The sequence below is a fragment of the Seriola dumerili genome, unplaced genomic scaffold, assembly GCF_002260705.1.
Source record: "Seriola dumerili isolate Sdu_G_001 unplaced genomic scaffold, Sdu_1.0 BDQW01000273.1, whole genome shotgun sequence".
Lineage (NCBI taxonomy): Eukaryota > Metazoa > Chordata > Actinopteri > Carangiformes > Carangidae > Seriola > Seriola dumerili.
Genome location: NW_019174528.1, coordinates 1,277,947 through 1,292,953, shown reverse-complemented (window position 1 = coordinate 1,292,953; position 15,007 = coordinate 1,277,947). Strand labels below are relative to the sequence as shown.

The window sequence follows — 15,007 nt, the reverse complement described above, 5'->3', positions numbered from 1 at the left end:
AAGTCCTCTGGCATCTTATCAGTGATGACTCTATTGTCTCCTCACAGAGCAGTGACATGTTTTTTTATTATTTAAAAAAAGTTCTTCTTCTCTGTCTTTTAATGATGTTGTAACAACAGAGGAATTTGTTTACAGACATGACGTTAAAGCGGGAAACGTGTGTCCCAATAACCTGGTCACAGCTGTATACAGCTGCTGAGTTATCATCTGTCTCTGATTAAGATTATGTAGAGAGAATGGAGTCTTTCTTTGTCTGAACGTATCCTGTCACAGCTGCAGGGGGGGGGGGGTCCACAAGTCTGAGACCAATTTGTACCCCACCGCACATCGCCCTGCGTGGCTCTTTGTCATTTACATGCGTGCATACAACCCCCGTTAGAAACCCGGTGTAACATCAGGTTTCTCCGGTACAAAGGTAGGGACCCGGTTCGTCTGATCCCGGGCCTCCACAGTCCCTGACACCGGTTCAGTCCGGTGTCGCGGCTCCGTTAAATGTACGTTACAGAGGTGGTGAAGCCGCTAAACGGCCCGTTACCGAGTGGATTCTGACCCGCACATTGTCTCTTCAGCCCCGCTGGAGGTAACATGGCTCTCCATCCACACACAGACAACAACACTACAACCGGCCAATCACATCTCTCTGTCGGTCTCCGCCGCGGAAACCGACAACCAATCAGCTGCCTGAGAGCCGCAGCAATAAAGAGCGGAGGGCCAATCGGCTGTCTGTCTGGATCTGCTGGGGAAACAAACAGCCAATCAGCTTCCTGTCTGCGCTACACGGAGTGACTGCCTGGCCAATCAGCTCTCTGTCTGGCTGCACCGAGGGGGTGAGCGTCTGCCGAGGCCCAATCAGCGGCTCAGTGCTGCCTGCCGGTGCCGGGGACTGGTGGTGAGGAGCCGCTGCAGCGCGTCAGGACCGGACCGTGAACCCCGGAGACGGTACACACTGAGGCGAAAGGAGACACAGGTGAGTCCGAGGATGTGTGCGAGGCCTGGCTCTGGCCCCGAGATTGTTTTGAAATGGCAGCGGCGGGATTCGTGTGGCGGCAGGACGGCAAGTTGTTGTGTCGTTGTGCAGCCGGTCGATATGCTGATGTGCTGACAGACAATAGAGCGGCTTTGCTTCGCTATTTATTGATGCAGGCTGACATGTTGGCGACCAGCAGCCGTCGCCTCGAACGGTTCATTTACATTTAAAGGTCTGGGGTCGCGACAAGAAACATCTCCGGAGGTCTAAATCCTTCCCGGGGGTTTGTGTTTCGACAATAACCGAACTGTTAACGGAAGATGTCGGAATTACGTTGTGATGGGAACGTTGTGCGGAATGCCTCCAATCGGTTTCATTGTTTGATCCAGAGTCTCTAGGGGTTAACTCAGACTGGAGAAAGAGCCAGGCTTCCTCCAAATACTTGTAAATGCTCGTTTAAAGAGCGCCGGGACGAGACGAGGTGTTCCGACCGTTTTAATGGAGCTAAGCCGTGTGAAGTGGCCGATTTAACGGCGCTAGGAGGAGGCCGGAGCCGCTGATGGCTCTCAGCAATTAGGAAGAAAAATTCGAAATGCATCAGCCATTTACGTAGAGACTCAACTGGCTCCATATGCACCTAAATGGCTGCCTGGCGCCTGACAGCACAGCCAACATGTTAGTGTAAGGGCCAGGCTTTATTCAGGCCGAGGGCTGATTGTTTCCTGAGCGGCGGATTAACGGAGGTAGATGTCTGGATGACGTTAGAGACCAAACGGGAATCAATATTTAATGTGTGCTGCCTATTATTCTGCAGTATACAGGAGCTCGTTTCGTGTCTGCTGCTGCACTGCTCCTCCAGATTTACATGAGTCACAGGCAGATGGACCCACATATGACTGCTATCCCTGACTGGGTCCAGTGTGTCCAGACCCAGGGATGGAGAGTGGTTCATGAGGTGAGGAGAGAAGGATATTATAGTCAAATGATGTCTGTGTTACCTTCCTCCATTACAAGACTTTTTTTTTTTTCATCTGGATGTTGTGTAGTTGTGTCAGACACAGCAGCTGTAGACGAGGACGACCCGGGTGATAGAAGACAGACAGGTAGACGGACAGACAGACAGACAGGCAGACAGCAGGTTTACCTCTGTCGCTGTCCTCAGAGCGTCACGGTGAAGCAGCTGTTTGTCTTCCTGCGGGACGTGAAGTGAGCAGGGATGTAAAGTGGCCCCACCGCCTCTGGTTTCAGATAAAAGTTGGCAGACCTTGATGCACTCAGCCCTCCACTCACATAGTGATAGTGGGTCTGTATGAATGAAAGGTCCTTGCTGTTGAAGAGTGTGAATGAACTGTAGTATTCTCAATGATGGAGTCCTTCCTCTTCCTATTTCCAGCTCTGAGTCCCCTGGCAGCCCCAGCAGCATACAGATGAGCCTACCGTGCTGTTATGACAGTGTTTTACAGCACCTACAGAGGACCGGAGAGTTTTTATCAATATACAGTCGACTCAGTGGTTTTAAGCATCATCAACTGGTCCTGATAGAGACGTCAGAGGTTCATGAACACAGCGTGTATGTCAGGACATTGATATCATTACTCCTGACATCCTGTTGTTCTGTTATCCGTCTAATTAAACTTTATTAAACCACTGTGTCTCATTCAGTCAGGGAATCAAACCTCAGTATAAATCAGCTGATATTAATTTTAAAACACAAACACTCATTTCTGATAAGGAATCATTAAGGAATTGCGACCAAGACATGAAATTAAACATATTAGTGGTGGGTGGGATTTATAGTTTTCGCTAAAATATTGTTGAACTCAGCCGCTGACAGGCCGAGACACAGTCATACACATGTTTCTGTAATGAACTAATATCAGTAGAGATCAGTCAGATTTTCCTGATTTGAAATCATGTTGGTGATCACACTGTCAGACCGCCACACAGAGGGGGCCGCAAGACTGACAGTGTGCTGGCCCAACGGGACTCGGTATACCTGATGGCTGACGACTGTGATTGTTCTGGTTCTAACGGCGTTATCGAGGACGGGTCGCGGGACACGCCACGACTGCTGGGGGGGGTCAAGAAAGCGGTTTAACCGTCTGATGTTGGTGGTGACCTTCCCAACCATCATATCTAGGTTTCCAATAATGCTCAGGCCCGGCAGGGGGTCAACTTCCCTCAACATAAATCTCACAAACAACTCACAAATTCATACTTTGGATTCTTTTTTCTTTTTTTTAAAGGCTCAGTAGTTTTCATCAAACCCCCCTCAGACAGAAGGAAATAGCGCATTTGTTCAGGACTATTTTCAGCAGCGGATTAATCCACATTTGGTTCTGCAGTGAGTATTTGTGGAAGCAGAATAGTGTGTGAGGGACGGCGTCAAAATAAACTACAGAGTGTGTGTGGGGGGTGATGAAGGACCATGTGACACTCACTGATATGTTGTTGAAACAATGGAGGAGTGAGTGCAGTACATTTATAGTTGGCTTGCAGGTTGACATTTTTATAAAAACATTTATAGGTATCATTAGGCACCATCACACTGTTGATTATATTTACAGGGAGCAGCAGCTTTACAGTTTTCATCCCAGCCAATCAGAGCAGTCGGCAGGTGGCGTCACTCAGGTTGTTGTTGGAGCTTATTAATCACTGAGGTGTGGAGAATGTTTAACTTCTGGCTGTTCATTGTGGACCAGGTCTGACACTCAGCTGAGGTTCAGCTAAACAAGTGTCTGGCATGTTGGACACAATCAGCTGATCCAGGTGGACAGCACGTTGTCACACACAGGACAGCGGCTGACAGTGCACAACACAGGTGCACAGTTTATCCATTTACACCTGGGGCCGGTTTCACTAAGACATGTCAGACTGGTCTGCAGTGTTAGGCCAGACATAACTTTGCTCATAGATCAGTCTGATGTTGGTCAGAACATTTCACACACGTAAAGACAGACTAATTTTAATCCGATACATTAGCCCCGAGCTAACTCAGGCCTTAAACCAATGTTACCATGGTAACAATCAATGACGCCTCCGCTGACCAGCCAAAAACAGGAAAACATGGCTCATAATTTGACCAATGAGAAGAGAGAGTTTTTAGAGACCACAGCTTTTTTCTTTTCATTGTTTCACTTTCACTGAATTTCCAAAGTAAAACGTCCTTGTAACTGTAGATTTCTTCCAAAAGACAAACAGTTTCTGCTGAGGGCCAAATGGAGCTGAGTGGTCGGATACAGTTCCTCGGTCGGCCATTGTTTTTATTTTTGAAAACCCAGAATTCATTGTACCGCAGTCTGGCTTAAGATAGTCAAGAACTAAACGTATGAATTCAGACTCAGTCTATCTGAAGTCTGACTGTTTGTTCTAAGACACAGTGAGATACTGTCTCTGTGAAACCAGCCCCTGGTTGTATATACTGCACACAGGTGTGCACCAGGTTTGAAGCTAATGGTTTCATCAAATTTCAGAGGTGAACGTAATGGTGGGAGAAACATGCACCTGTTTGTGTTTTATTGTTATAAATTGTCATATTTTATGAACAAAATGTCCCAGAAGTAGTTTTAAAAACAAAAAAGAGAACGTTGTTTATGGTTTGTTTTCTGTCTGAGTCAGGCGCACTGATCGGCCAGGTGTGTGACGTTTTCCTCTGTCAGCTTTCACGTCAACAGTTGAGCGCCACACGCCGTTTGTACAGGAAACACCAGACACAAGTCAGTTGTTGGAGAGCGGGAGGCCGTGGGACGCAGCTCGGAGGAGGCTGTGATGGACATTCAGAGGTTCATTTAGAAAACTACGTGACACGTGAAGGTCACATGACGCACTGTGGGATCCAGATCATTTCAAGCATTTAGAGCTCTTAAAGATGTCTGATGTTGACTGTGAAATGTTGATTTCATAGGAGAAGAGTGAAGTCATAGAGCCATCGAGTCGTTTGCTGTGTGGTTGTTGTTAAATGGTGATGGAGGAAAATGCAAAGCACAGAAAGAGGTCTTTGAAATGTGTGTGAATATCAGATTCATTTAAATCACAAATTAACATCCATACTCTCATAAAGAAAAAAAGCATCGAAATCATTGTAATCTGTGTTTCCAGCTGGTTCGTGGTGACTGGGAGGAAGGAACCTGTAGATGATAATCTACATGTTGGCTGTGTGTGCTGATTGAGCAGGTCAGTTAAAGTCAGAGAGGCTTCCTCATGAAGGTCTACACCTGGCCCTGAGACCTGACACCTGAGCCTGATAGGAACCTGGGGTAGTGATATGTTCAGGGCCTATTTTCCAAATACTGGTCAGCTTGGTTCTCCCAGGTGTTCAGGTGTTGTCCCACATTTCTAATACATGTAAACAGATGAGAAGCTTCCTTCAGTAGGTATATTTGTTGTCTGTATTGCCGTGTTTGAACCAGGAAGTACCACTGTTGTTTCTCGTTTTTCTTCCTGTTTACAGCGGCACGCACCTGCCCAGTGTACGTACACATACAGTATATATGTGATGTGTGTTTTCAGGTGTCCGAGATTGTTTTCATCTTCAAATAAAAACTCATTAGTGTGGACGTAAAAGTTTTTATACTAGTTGGCAGACAGAACCAAGTGATCTATCTCACGACTCATTAACAGCCATGTGTTCAGGCTACAATGTGCTTCCCATTAACTTCAGCCTCGACTGTCGTAGCAGTCACCGCCTGGAGTCAGCTCCTGTCAGCTGGAGGAGGAAGTCATGGGGAAAATCTGACGCTGTAAAATGGAGGATCCATTCTGAACAAAGCTAACCCCCCCCGTCAGAACCATCACCGGCTCAACCTTGGCCCGGTGCCGGTCCGGTTCATGCAGGAGAACCGGTGGGCGTGACCCTTTGTGCATGAAGACTGCCACATAGTGAAAGATGATTTGTGAGGGAAGAGCCTCCACTCTGAGTGTTTCTGTAGTTCCACCTCCTCCAGCAGAGGGAGTCACCTCCGTCGTTCAATCATATCAGATCTTAAGTTATAATTTACACCGATCAGCTTCATAGTTTAAATCAGGACCTGCAGTGTTTTCATCCAGTAGCTCATTAAAAACATGTTGGTGTTATTTCAATGTGTCACGTACACATTTAATCAACACTGCACATCTTCTTCTGCTATAAATAAATCACAGGACTGGACATCAGCACATATTAGAGGACTCGGATCAGGACTGAGGCCAAAAACACTTGATCAGGACATCCTAACTAATAGGTAATAGTTTTTCATTTTTTATCCTTATGCACATAATGATATGATTATGTGGGAATCTATTTAACTTCATATTCATTTTATAAACTTGAAGAGTCGTGTGTTGATGTGTAACCAGTCTGAAGACCTGCTGAGGATTCTGTGTGTCCCTTTTTTAGGAGTGGGTGTGGCTAATACCTGTAACTTGGCACTAATTGATGTGTGTGTGTGTGATATGACTGAATGTGCAGCAGTAAAGCAGGGAGCGGCGTAGAAACGGCCCACAGTCAGCGGCAGTGCAGCTGTGACTAATCCAGCCAGTGAATAAGCAGCGTGCACATCAGTGCTGCATTGCTGTGCTGCATTTAGCCAGGTGCTGCACAAGGTCACCCCAGTCAACTAGTCTGAGTGTAATCCTCCTAATGCTCAGTGCATCTGAAGGGCACGTCCACGATCCAGGTGTTTCTTTTTAAATCTGACTGTGAGTAAACATGATGTTGTTCTGAATGGTGATCAGAGTTGTAAGACCAATGCTAAGATTAGTTAGTTAGTTAGTATACAGGTGATGTGCAGTGGTGTGTCTTTACATGTTCCCCAGAGATCCACATCATTCACCTGAGTAAAGCACCTTAAATAATGTGATGTACACCAGTGTGTACGCAGGGCAGTGTGTCTGTTCAGATATAATTAAATAAGAATGTAGAAAGTCTCTGACGTCTCATGTGACGTTTCATCATGTATGACCACAGAATGTAAACAAAGATGGGTGTCGCCTCTGTGAGGTTAACCACAGGTTTCTGAAGCTCAGAGTGAGCTGCCTCACTGTTGCCATCTTGGCAGTGTCTGACTCCGCCCCCTAACTCCCAGCTAATCCAGAAATGATAAAAGAGGAGGGGCGTGTGTGGAGCTGAGACTTCGGTGAATGCCTCACCCACCTGTCACTCAAAGACGACTGACTCAGTATTGGAACCAGACTCTAGTGGTCATTAGAGGAACTGCAGGTTTTAGCACTTCCGTGTTTGCTTCATCTTTCAGCCTCAGAGGTTGATGCTTGTTTTTGACCCATTAAATATACACATGTTCACCCTTGACCTGAGGACAACCATCTGTGGTGGAAACCATGAATCTGTCAAAATAAAAGACTAGGTGTTCCTAATAAACTGACAACTGAGTGTATATAATTATCTGCGGCACTGACAGGCAGCACAGTTGACTGACTGCTTTTGGTGCTTGTCTCAACTGGAGCTGTGTATATGTATTGAAATACCAATGGCAGTCTGAAGATGTTCTTTAATATTTTTATCATATGTAATTATATATTTATCAGATGTTAATATTACCACCATATAACACATTTTACTCCACTTCCTCCTTTTAACATGTAATGTTCACACACGAGACATTTTAACTGACTCACTCACACACATTTCATATATAATATGAAATAATAAGAGTAGTTAGCGGCTGATGTGGTTCTGTGTTACTGGTCGTGATTATTGCTGCTTTGTCTTAACTCGGTTAATGTTACCACTCATCACTGCAGCTAACTACCCACTGTACATTTAAACTTACACTAGTTCTGCTCTGCACTCAGCTCTCTGCTGCTCTCAGTGACTTCCTCACCCCCACATGCTGTTCACATCTGCTAGCTACCATAGCTTAGCAGTTAGCAAAGCCCCCCCCCTCCCTTGTCTGTCTCTCCCTGTCTCTGTTTTCTTGTTACATCTCTTCACTGATAGATGATTGTTGTTATTGACAACTGTTATCATAAGATTATGGCAGGTAGTCGTCACGCTCAGGTGAGGTCAGCGTTGTGGCTCGTGTTTTAGCTGCTGTGCCTTTGCCAGCCTCTTGAAGTTGGACGTCTGTGATGGTGTTTAAGTGTCTGAATTATTATTTCTTCACACTGAAGAACTTCCACGCCGACCGACACCATATTGTTGATGTGAGTGTAAATCTGAATTGGTATCTGAGACTGATCGGCCTTTTCTGATCAGCAGCCGATCAATCAATCTGTCAATGCATTTCTAATCATGTTGTTGCCACCTCCAGTTCATTGTTAAGTTTTCATTTTTCAGTCACTAAACTGCAGCGTTGTGTAACTAAAAATAACATCTATCACATCTGCTCCACATGTAAACAAACACCAGCATCCAACAACGATGCATTAGCCCCCAAAATACCCAGAATGCAGTGTGATGTGAGGGTCTGTGTAATTCAGTGGTGTTGAGGGATTAGTGTGTCTAATATCACTGTGCTGCTGTTGAGTGTTGTGTGTTAACGTGTGTGATCCTCTGGTTGCACTCGATTGTCGTGGTTGTGTCTCTGTTGTGCGTCGATTCTCCTCCTGGCTGTCACATTTTAAAATGTCTGTCTACCATTGTGCGCCTTGCTCTGACTAAATGTCTCATGTTCCCGCTGCTTTTTTCTCTGGCTGGTGGAACAGTGTATGCCCCACCCTGTGGTCTGAAGTTCTGCTCTCAGTCTTTTCTTGTCAAAGTGCCAGCTCCTAAAGGAAGAGATTTTCCTCTTTCTGCTCTGAAAACACCGGGGCTGCTCCTCCTCCTCCTCCTCCTCCTCCTCCTGCCACCCTGGCTCTCTCTCTGACTGTCTAACTGTGTGACGTCTTGACCACTAACGGCTACATATTAAGAGATAATTCCATACCCTGAGGTTACAAACCGGCTCAGACTGGCTCACTGCGTTTTGACTCTGCTCTGTTCCCTGGGCAAAAATAAATACATTTCAAAAAAAAAAAAAAGAAAGAAAAAACAGAGAGAAGAAAATTACGTCTGCGCCTTTTTAAAGGAACATGAGACTAATTTACAGCAGGAGTGAAACAGCGACAGGAAACTCACACCTCTGTTGTCTGACAATAAGGAATCATTTTTTTGACGTTTTGCTGTAAACAGTTTCTCTCTTTTTACCTCGGCAACAAAATAACGCGATTTAGTTTTTGTGTTTGAAGTGTTCCTTTTATGAAACACCACTAAGACCTTCACCGTCACACAAAGGATCACAGTAGTCTACCTCCTGCTTATGATTTGATTCTATTAAGCAACAAACATGCATTTCTGCCACAGGTTCCAAACTATCTGTCTACTTGGCTTGGCCTCATTGTTGTAAATGTAATTATGCACACATTGTGATGTAAACTCAGTTGGCAGTTTCTAAGGTGCACAGACTTCTAATGAATGCACTCGAGTACAACAACAAGGGCTGAGGGATTTAAGACAGATATCTTATTTTCTAACAAATATTGTGATTACAGTTTAAATGTTGGTCATTTCCGATTAATTAAGCTCTGTGTTGGTGGTTTCAACAAGTTTAACCACATCAAGCCATTCAGTTGGAAAATAGACTGAACACCAACCAATCAACATGTTGACGCCTCCACCAATGATTACATGAATATTCAGTAGTCTATATTACATTAGTACATGAGTACTTGGTATTATATTACTACATTATTGCATGAGTACTCAGTACTTATTACTACATTAGTACAAAAGCACTCAGTAGTCATTACTACATTACCACATGAGTACCCAGACTGCACTATGCAGTCTACCCTCATTGATGTACAGTAAATTGGCCGGACTAAATATGAGCCCGGATCTGCTGGTCTATAGTAGGGTTGCCCCTTCAATATCGATGATTCGATAAACCCAATCAGACTGATCTTTGAATCCAACTTTCTGCCCCCGTCCCAATAAACACGTCCATCACACTAAGAGTCAGTCAGACTGCGGGAACCATGTGTTTTGGTGGGAGGGAGTCGCCTTCAGGGCCTTCCAGGTAGTGTTGCACAGGGATGATTCAGCTTCAGCAATTACTCCATTATTTCTTCAAGTTGGCAACAGTATTTGGACAGTGGTATCTGTGGACATCCTTTGTCCCCACAAGATGTCTCCTGATGTTTTTGGTGTCCCTGACAATGGATGTTTGATAGGATTTTATGGAATCTGCTTATGAATCCAAATTCTTTATCAAATATTTTCATGTGGTTTGTTTAGTGGCTACTTTAGACATCTTAGTTAAACACTATGCACACACCATGAGGTTTACTCAGCACATTCATGTTTGGTATGCTAGTAGACCTGTAGACCTTTACAATACAATTGTGTTGAGGCATAGATCACAGAAAGGTGATAAATGCGTTTCAAAAGCTGTGAGTGTTCCCAGGAGAACAGTTGCGTCAATAACTGTGAAATGGAAGTAGTCTGGAACCAGGACTCTTCCTAGAGTTCGCCAAACTGAGTAACTGGGGAAGAAGGACCTTTGTCAGCAAGGAGACCAACCAAAGTACAAACTTAAACTGCATAGACCATCTGTAGAGAGACCTGAAGATAGCAGTTCACAGACGATTCCCATCCAATCTGATGGAGCTTGAGAGGATCCGTCAGGAAGAATCAAGAGATATCACGAGATAAACTGTCCAAATCCAGGTGTTCAGAGCTTGTACAGACCCAAAAAGACTGGAATCTGTAACTGCTTCTAACTGCTTTGTAACTGGCTTTTAAATGGTCCTGAAATAAGGGTCTGAGGACTTTTGTAAATGAGAGATTTCAGTTTTCGATTTTTGATAAAAATGGCGACTTTATCCATTTTAAGTTAAATTAGAACACAAAGTGGAAGAGGTCTGAATACTTCCTGAATCCCCTGTAGTTTGGTGGACCTTTTCAGGTGTTTCACAACAGCTGGATGTCACTGCTGGTTATGTGCACCGATGCCTTTTCAGTGGTGCTTCACCTGTTAAATGTGCATCCTGTACATTGTTAATCACACCAGTATATTTTCTTAAAAATTTTTGAGGCAGATCATTGTCCTTAAAAATTGTTTTTTCAATATTGATTACTTAATGAGGTTGGGTGTGACTGACTTCAATCAAATCAGAATCGGTTGATAAAGTTGTATCTGAAGCCCCTTTTTCACTGTTCAAAAAACCTGCTAAGACCCGCTAACATCGGGTTTTTGTCTGCAGTGGAAAAGGGGGAAATCTGCATTCACACCCAGGTCAAGTGACTCAGCAGTAGACGCAGTATGTATCGGCTCCAGCTCCAAATTGGCATTGACGTAAACAATACTGAGGTGAACTTGCAAATTTTCGCGTGTTTTCCCGCTGTAATGTCTTTCAGATTCACTGACACTGTAGACAGACCTGTCACCTGTCCAGCACGGTGCTGTTAAACCAGACACACCGCAGCTACTCTGCTCAGAGATGAAAGAGTGAGTGCAGCACCAAAATAAGTTTTAAAACCATGAAGATTGAAGCGTCTCACATGGAGGCTCCAACACTTTCACAGGAGCTCCAACCCAGGGGATGAGATGTGACTGATCCATTTTACCGGTTTACAAGGCGGCGAGAAACTCACTCTTCCTCCACTGCGTCCGTGTGTGTGCTCTGTAAGTGCAAGTGATCGCTCCTTGCAATTGTGTTTGTCCTCAGTCTCACCAGAATGGCAAACTCAACTGGCAGAGGAAAAGGGGTCAATCGGTTGTGTATCGGCTATCGGCAAATTTCACAGGGTGGTGATAGGACGTTTGGACTATGGTTAAGATTGTGCAACCATATTACCCGCGTTCTTAAAAAACCTGCTTATACCCACTAATTTTGGTGGGAAAAGGGTATGACGCAGCAGAGTACAGTAAAGAAACGCAGTAGTACTGTAAAGAAATGCAGCAGTACAGTAAAGAAACGCAGTAGTACTGTAAAGAAACGCAGCAGTACAGTAAAGAAATGCAGCAGTACAGTAAAGAAACGCAGCAGTACAGTAAAGAAACGCAGCAGTACAGTAAAGAAATGCAGCAGTACAGTAAAACACAACAGAGTACAGTAAAAGGCAGCAGTGCAGTACCTAAGGGGTCATATTTTGATTAACCTTATTTCAGCTGATACTGATCCATGAAAACTAGACCAGCTCCAGCACTGATTCTTAGGATCAGCCTAGAACATCTGTAGCTGCAGCTAATGATCAGTTTAATTACAGATTCGTCTTGTACTCTGGAGAATGATTGATTAATTTTCTGTCTGTAATATCAGTAGTGGTTGATGCCGTTACAAGTTCAGGGCTTGAGGTGACATGTTATTGAACCTATTGGGTCTGAGCAGCGGTTCTCACACTGGAGAGGCTGCAGCCAGTGAATGTTCAGTGATGAAGCCGTCATCATCATCAGCAGCAGCTTCTGTGGCTGTGAGACAGTCACACAGTGAAGTGGATGGAGACCTCTATGTGTTGGTATGAGATGAATCCTTCTTTCTCTCACTTCCTCTGCTCTTTGTCTCCAACGGCACACACACCCCTCCTCCTCTTCCTCCTCCTCCTCCTCCTCCCCTTTGCCCTCTACCACTGCTCCCACCCCCCCACACACCCCCCACCCCCCCATCAGTACCCTCACACGCACACCCCCACCCCTCAGGCGACAGCAGAACAGGAATTGATTAGTGGCACGGCATAAAAATAGACGACTGGTTGTCATAGCAACGCCCACAATGAGCTGTTGTCTAGTTTAATAAAGAGCGGCGTTGTGTCTGAGCACGAGGTGGAAGGTGTGTTGCCTTAGCGGTGTGTATCCAGACAGAAGGTGGAGGTGTGTAATTATCACACTGCAGTCCTGCTGAATGGGACTTCTGTAGCAAGTCAACGCACCAATCACCTCGTCCGAAAACAAAGACCCACCAGCATCCTCTTCTCAACTCTGATTGGCTCTGAATCTGCATCCCACAACCATCAACTCCTGAGCCGCTCCACTCAACCAATTACAACTCTGTTGCTATGGGCGCCGGTCTGATTGGCCTCATTAGTGTCAAAAACTGGCCATATGTAATTTTTGGTCATATTCCCAGCAAGCAGCCCTGTCATCAACATCCTTTACATTCAGTGTGTGTGTGTGTGTGTGTGTGTGTGTGTGTGTGTGTGTGTGTGTGTGTGTGTGTGTGTTGTCGAGATGCCTGAGCCACTGCCTCCCGTTGGCACAGGGAGGGGTTTGTTGTTCCCAGACATCTCTCCATCTTTTCTAGCACTGGCTAAAGCAGCCAGATGGTAGCTGCCTGTGGTAGTTTCCTGAAGGACTGTCGGTGTGATCAGCAACAAGGAGTTTCCACTGCACACACACAGAGACGGGCAGAGCACTGCTGTGTCCAGGAAACGAGCCCCCCAGGACTTTATTCTGCCGTCCTGAGTCACAAAAGTGTTGCAGCATCAGTGAAACAGAAATACAGCCGGACGTGTCCATGTGCTCCAGTCGTCACGATACAACGAAAAGTTAAATGACGACAGTGCGTGGCTGCACAGTACTTCATTCCTTTTTGTCCTTTTCTTGCTCTGTTTGATTTAATATCTAAAATCAACCATAAATTCAATTATTACTCAAACATATCTCATCTTTTGAAATACAAAAATTAAATGAAAATAAAATAAAACAAATTGTCAAAAAAAAAAAGACTTTTAAGTAAAATAGAAACCAAAAATGAGAAACCAATATTGTAAACTCCACTTCCAGATAAAGCAGGGTCAACAGAACAGATGGGTAATAATCAGCTCATGTTTCTCACTCCACTACAGCCAGTGGAAGGACGTCAGCTCCCGTCTAACTGTCTTCCAGTTCCCCCTCGTAAAGTGTGCTGTTTTTGTGATACTCTAACGAGCACTTTATTAGGAACACTAACACACTCCCTCTGCTCCATGTTGACATGACTGCATCACATAATTTCTGCAGATTCGTCAGCTGCACATTAACGCTGTCAATCTCCTGTTGTAACACATCATAAAGGTGGTCTACTGGATTCAGGTGTGGAGCCCGGGGGAGGTCACTGGCCTCACTGCCATGTTGATGAAGTAGCTATTAGAACTGTGAAGGGATGAACATGGTCAGCAACAATGTTCAGATAGACTGAGACATTCAGACCATGATTGATTGGTATTAAGAAGAAAATATCCCCCATCACACCACCACCACCAGCCTGGACTGATGACACAAGGCAGGTTGGTCCATGGATTCAAACTCTGACCCTACCATCTGCTGCCTCGGCACAAATCCAGATCCATCAGACCAGGTCTTCACCTGTCCAGCCTCAGGTTTCTGTACTTGGCGATAGGAAGTGGAACCTGACGTGGGTCTTCTGCTGCTGTAGGTTGGATGTGTCGTGCACTCTGAAGCTTTTCTACTCAGCACAGTCATAAAGAGTGGTTATCTGAGTGACTGTAGTCTTTCTGCTCACTGGATGCTTTTGTTGTTGCTCCATTCCGAGTAAAAACTCTAGAGACTGTTGTTTGGGCCTGGATCTGCTGACACATGATTGTCTGATTTGATAAGTGCAGGCGGAGCAGGTGTTCCTAATAAAGTGCTTGTTGAGAGTAGCTCCAAGTAGCATGGGAGGTCCACCTGTCTGTAGTTAGTTAAATGCAGTTGGCCGCTAAACAGACTGTTGCGGATGTGGAAATGTGAAACTGTGAATTAAGTTAACATTACCTATATTTACGAGCTAGCTTGTTCACCAGTCATTTAAGTCGGCAAATTAAGTTTTAGTGTACGTGTGTCGTAGACAGTTAAATGTGACTTTTCATTATATTCATTACTGCAGCAGTGTGTGCGAGTTTAAGTGGAAACACAAGCTAAACATATGTATAACCCCAGAATTAAAATAAATGTTGATGTTAATTTAGGAATATGACAGTGATGGATAAAAAGATGTAATAAACTAATGAGTCCATAACAGCAAACTGCAGAAATTTTAGTATGCAGTCACTTTGGTTACACAAACATCTGATAACAGTTAAACACCATGTTTCATCCAGACACTGATTCAAAGTGTGTTACAGTTTATGTAGAAAAATTTTAAGAT

General features: G+C 44.7%; 1 protein-coding gene across 1 annotated transcript in view; it reads left to right on the top strand.

The window, feature by feature from the left end:
- Window positions 1–882: 882 nt before the first annotated feature.
- The window catches only part of gatad2b (GATA zinc finger domain containing 2B), a 37,643-nt gene continuing 23,518 nt past the window's right edge, over window positions 883–15,007 (top strand). The window contains exon 1 of the mRNA XM_022757355.1: window positions 883–967. The gene's annotated coding sequence lies outside the window, so the exon portion shown is untranslated. The remainder of the gene's footprint in view (window positions 968–15,007) is intronic.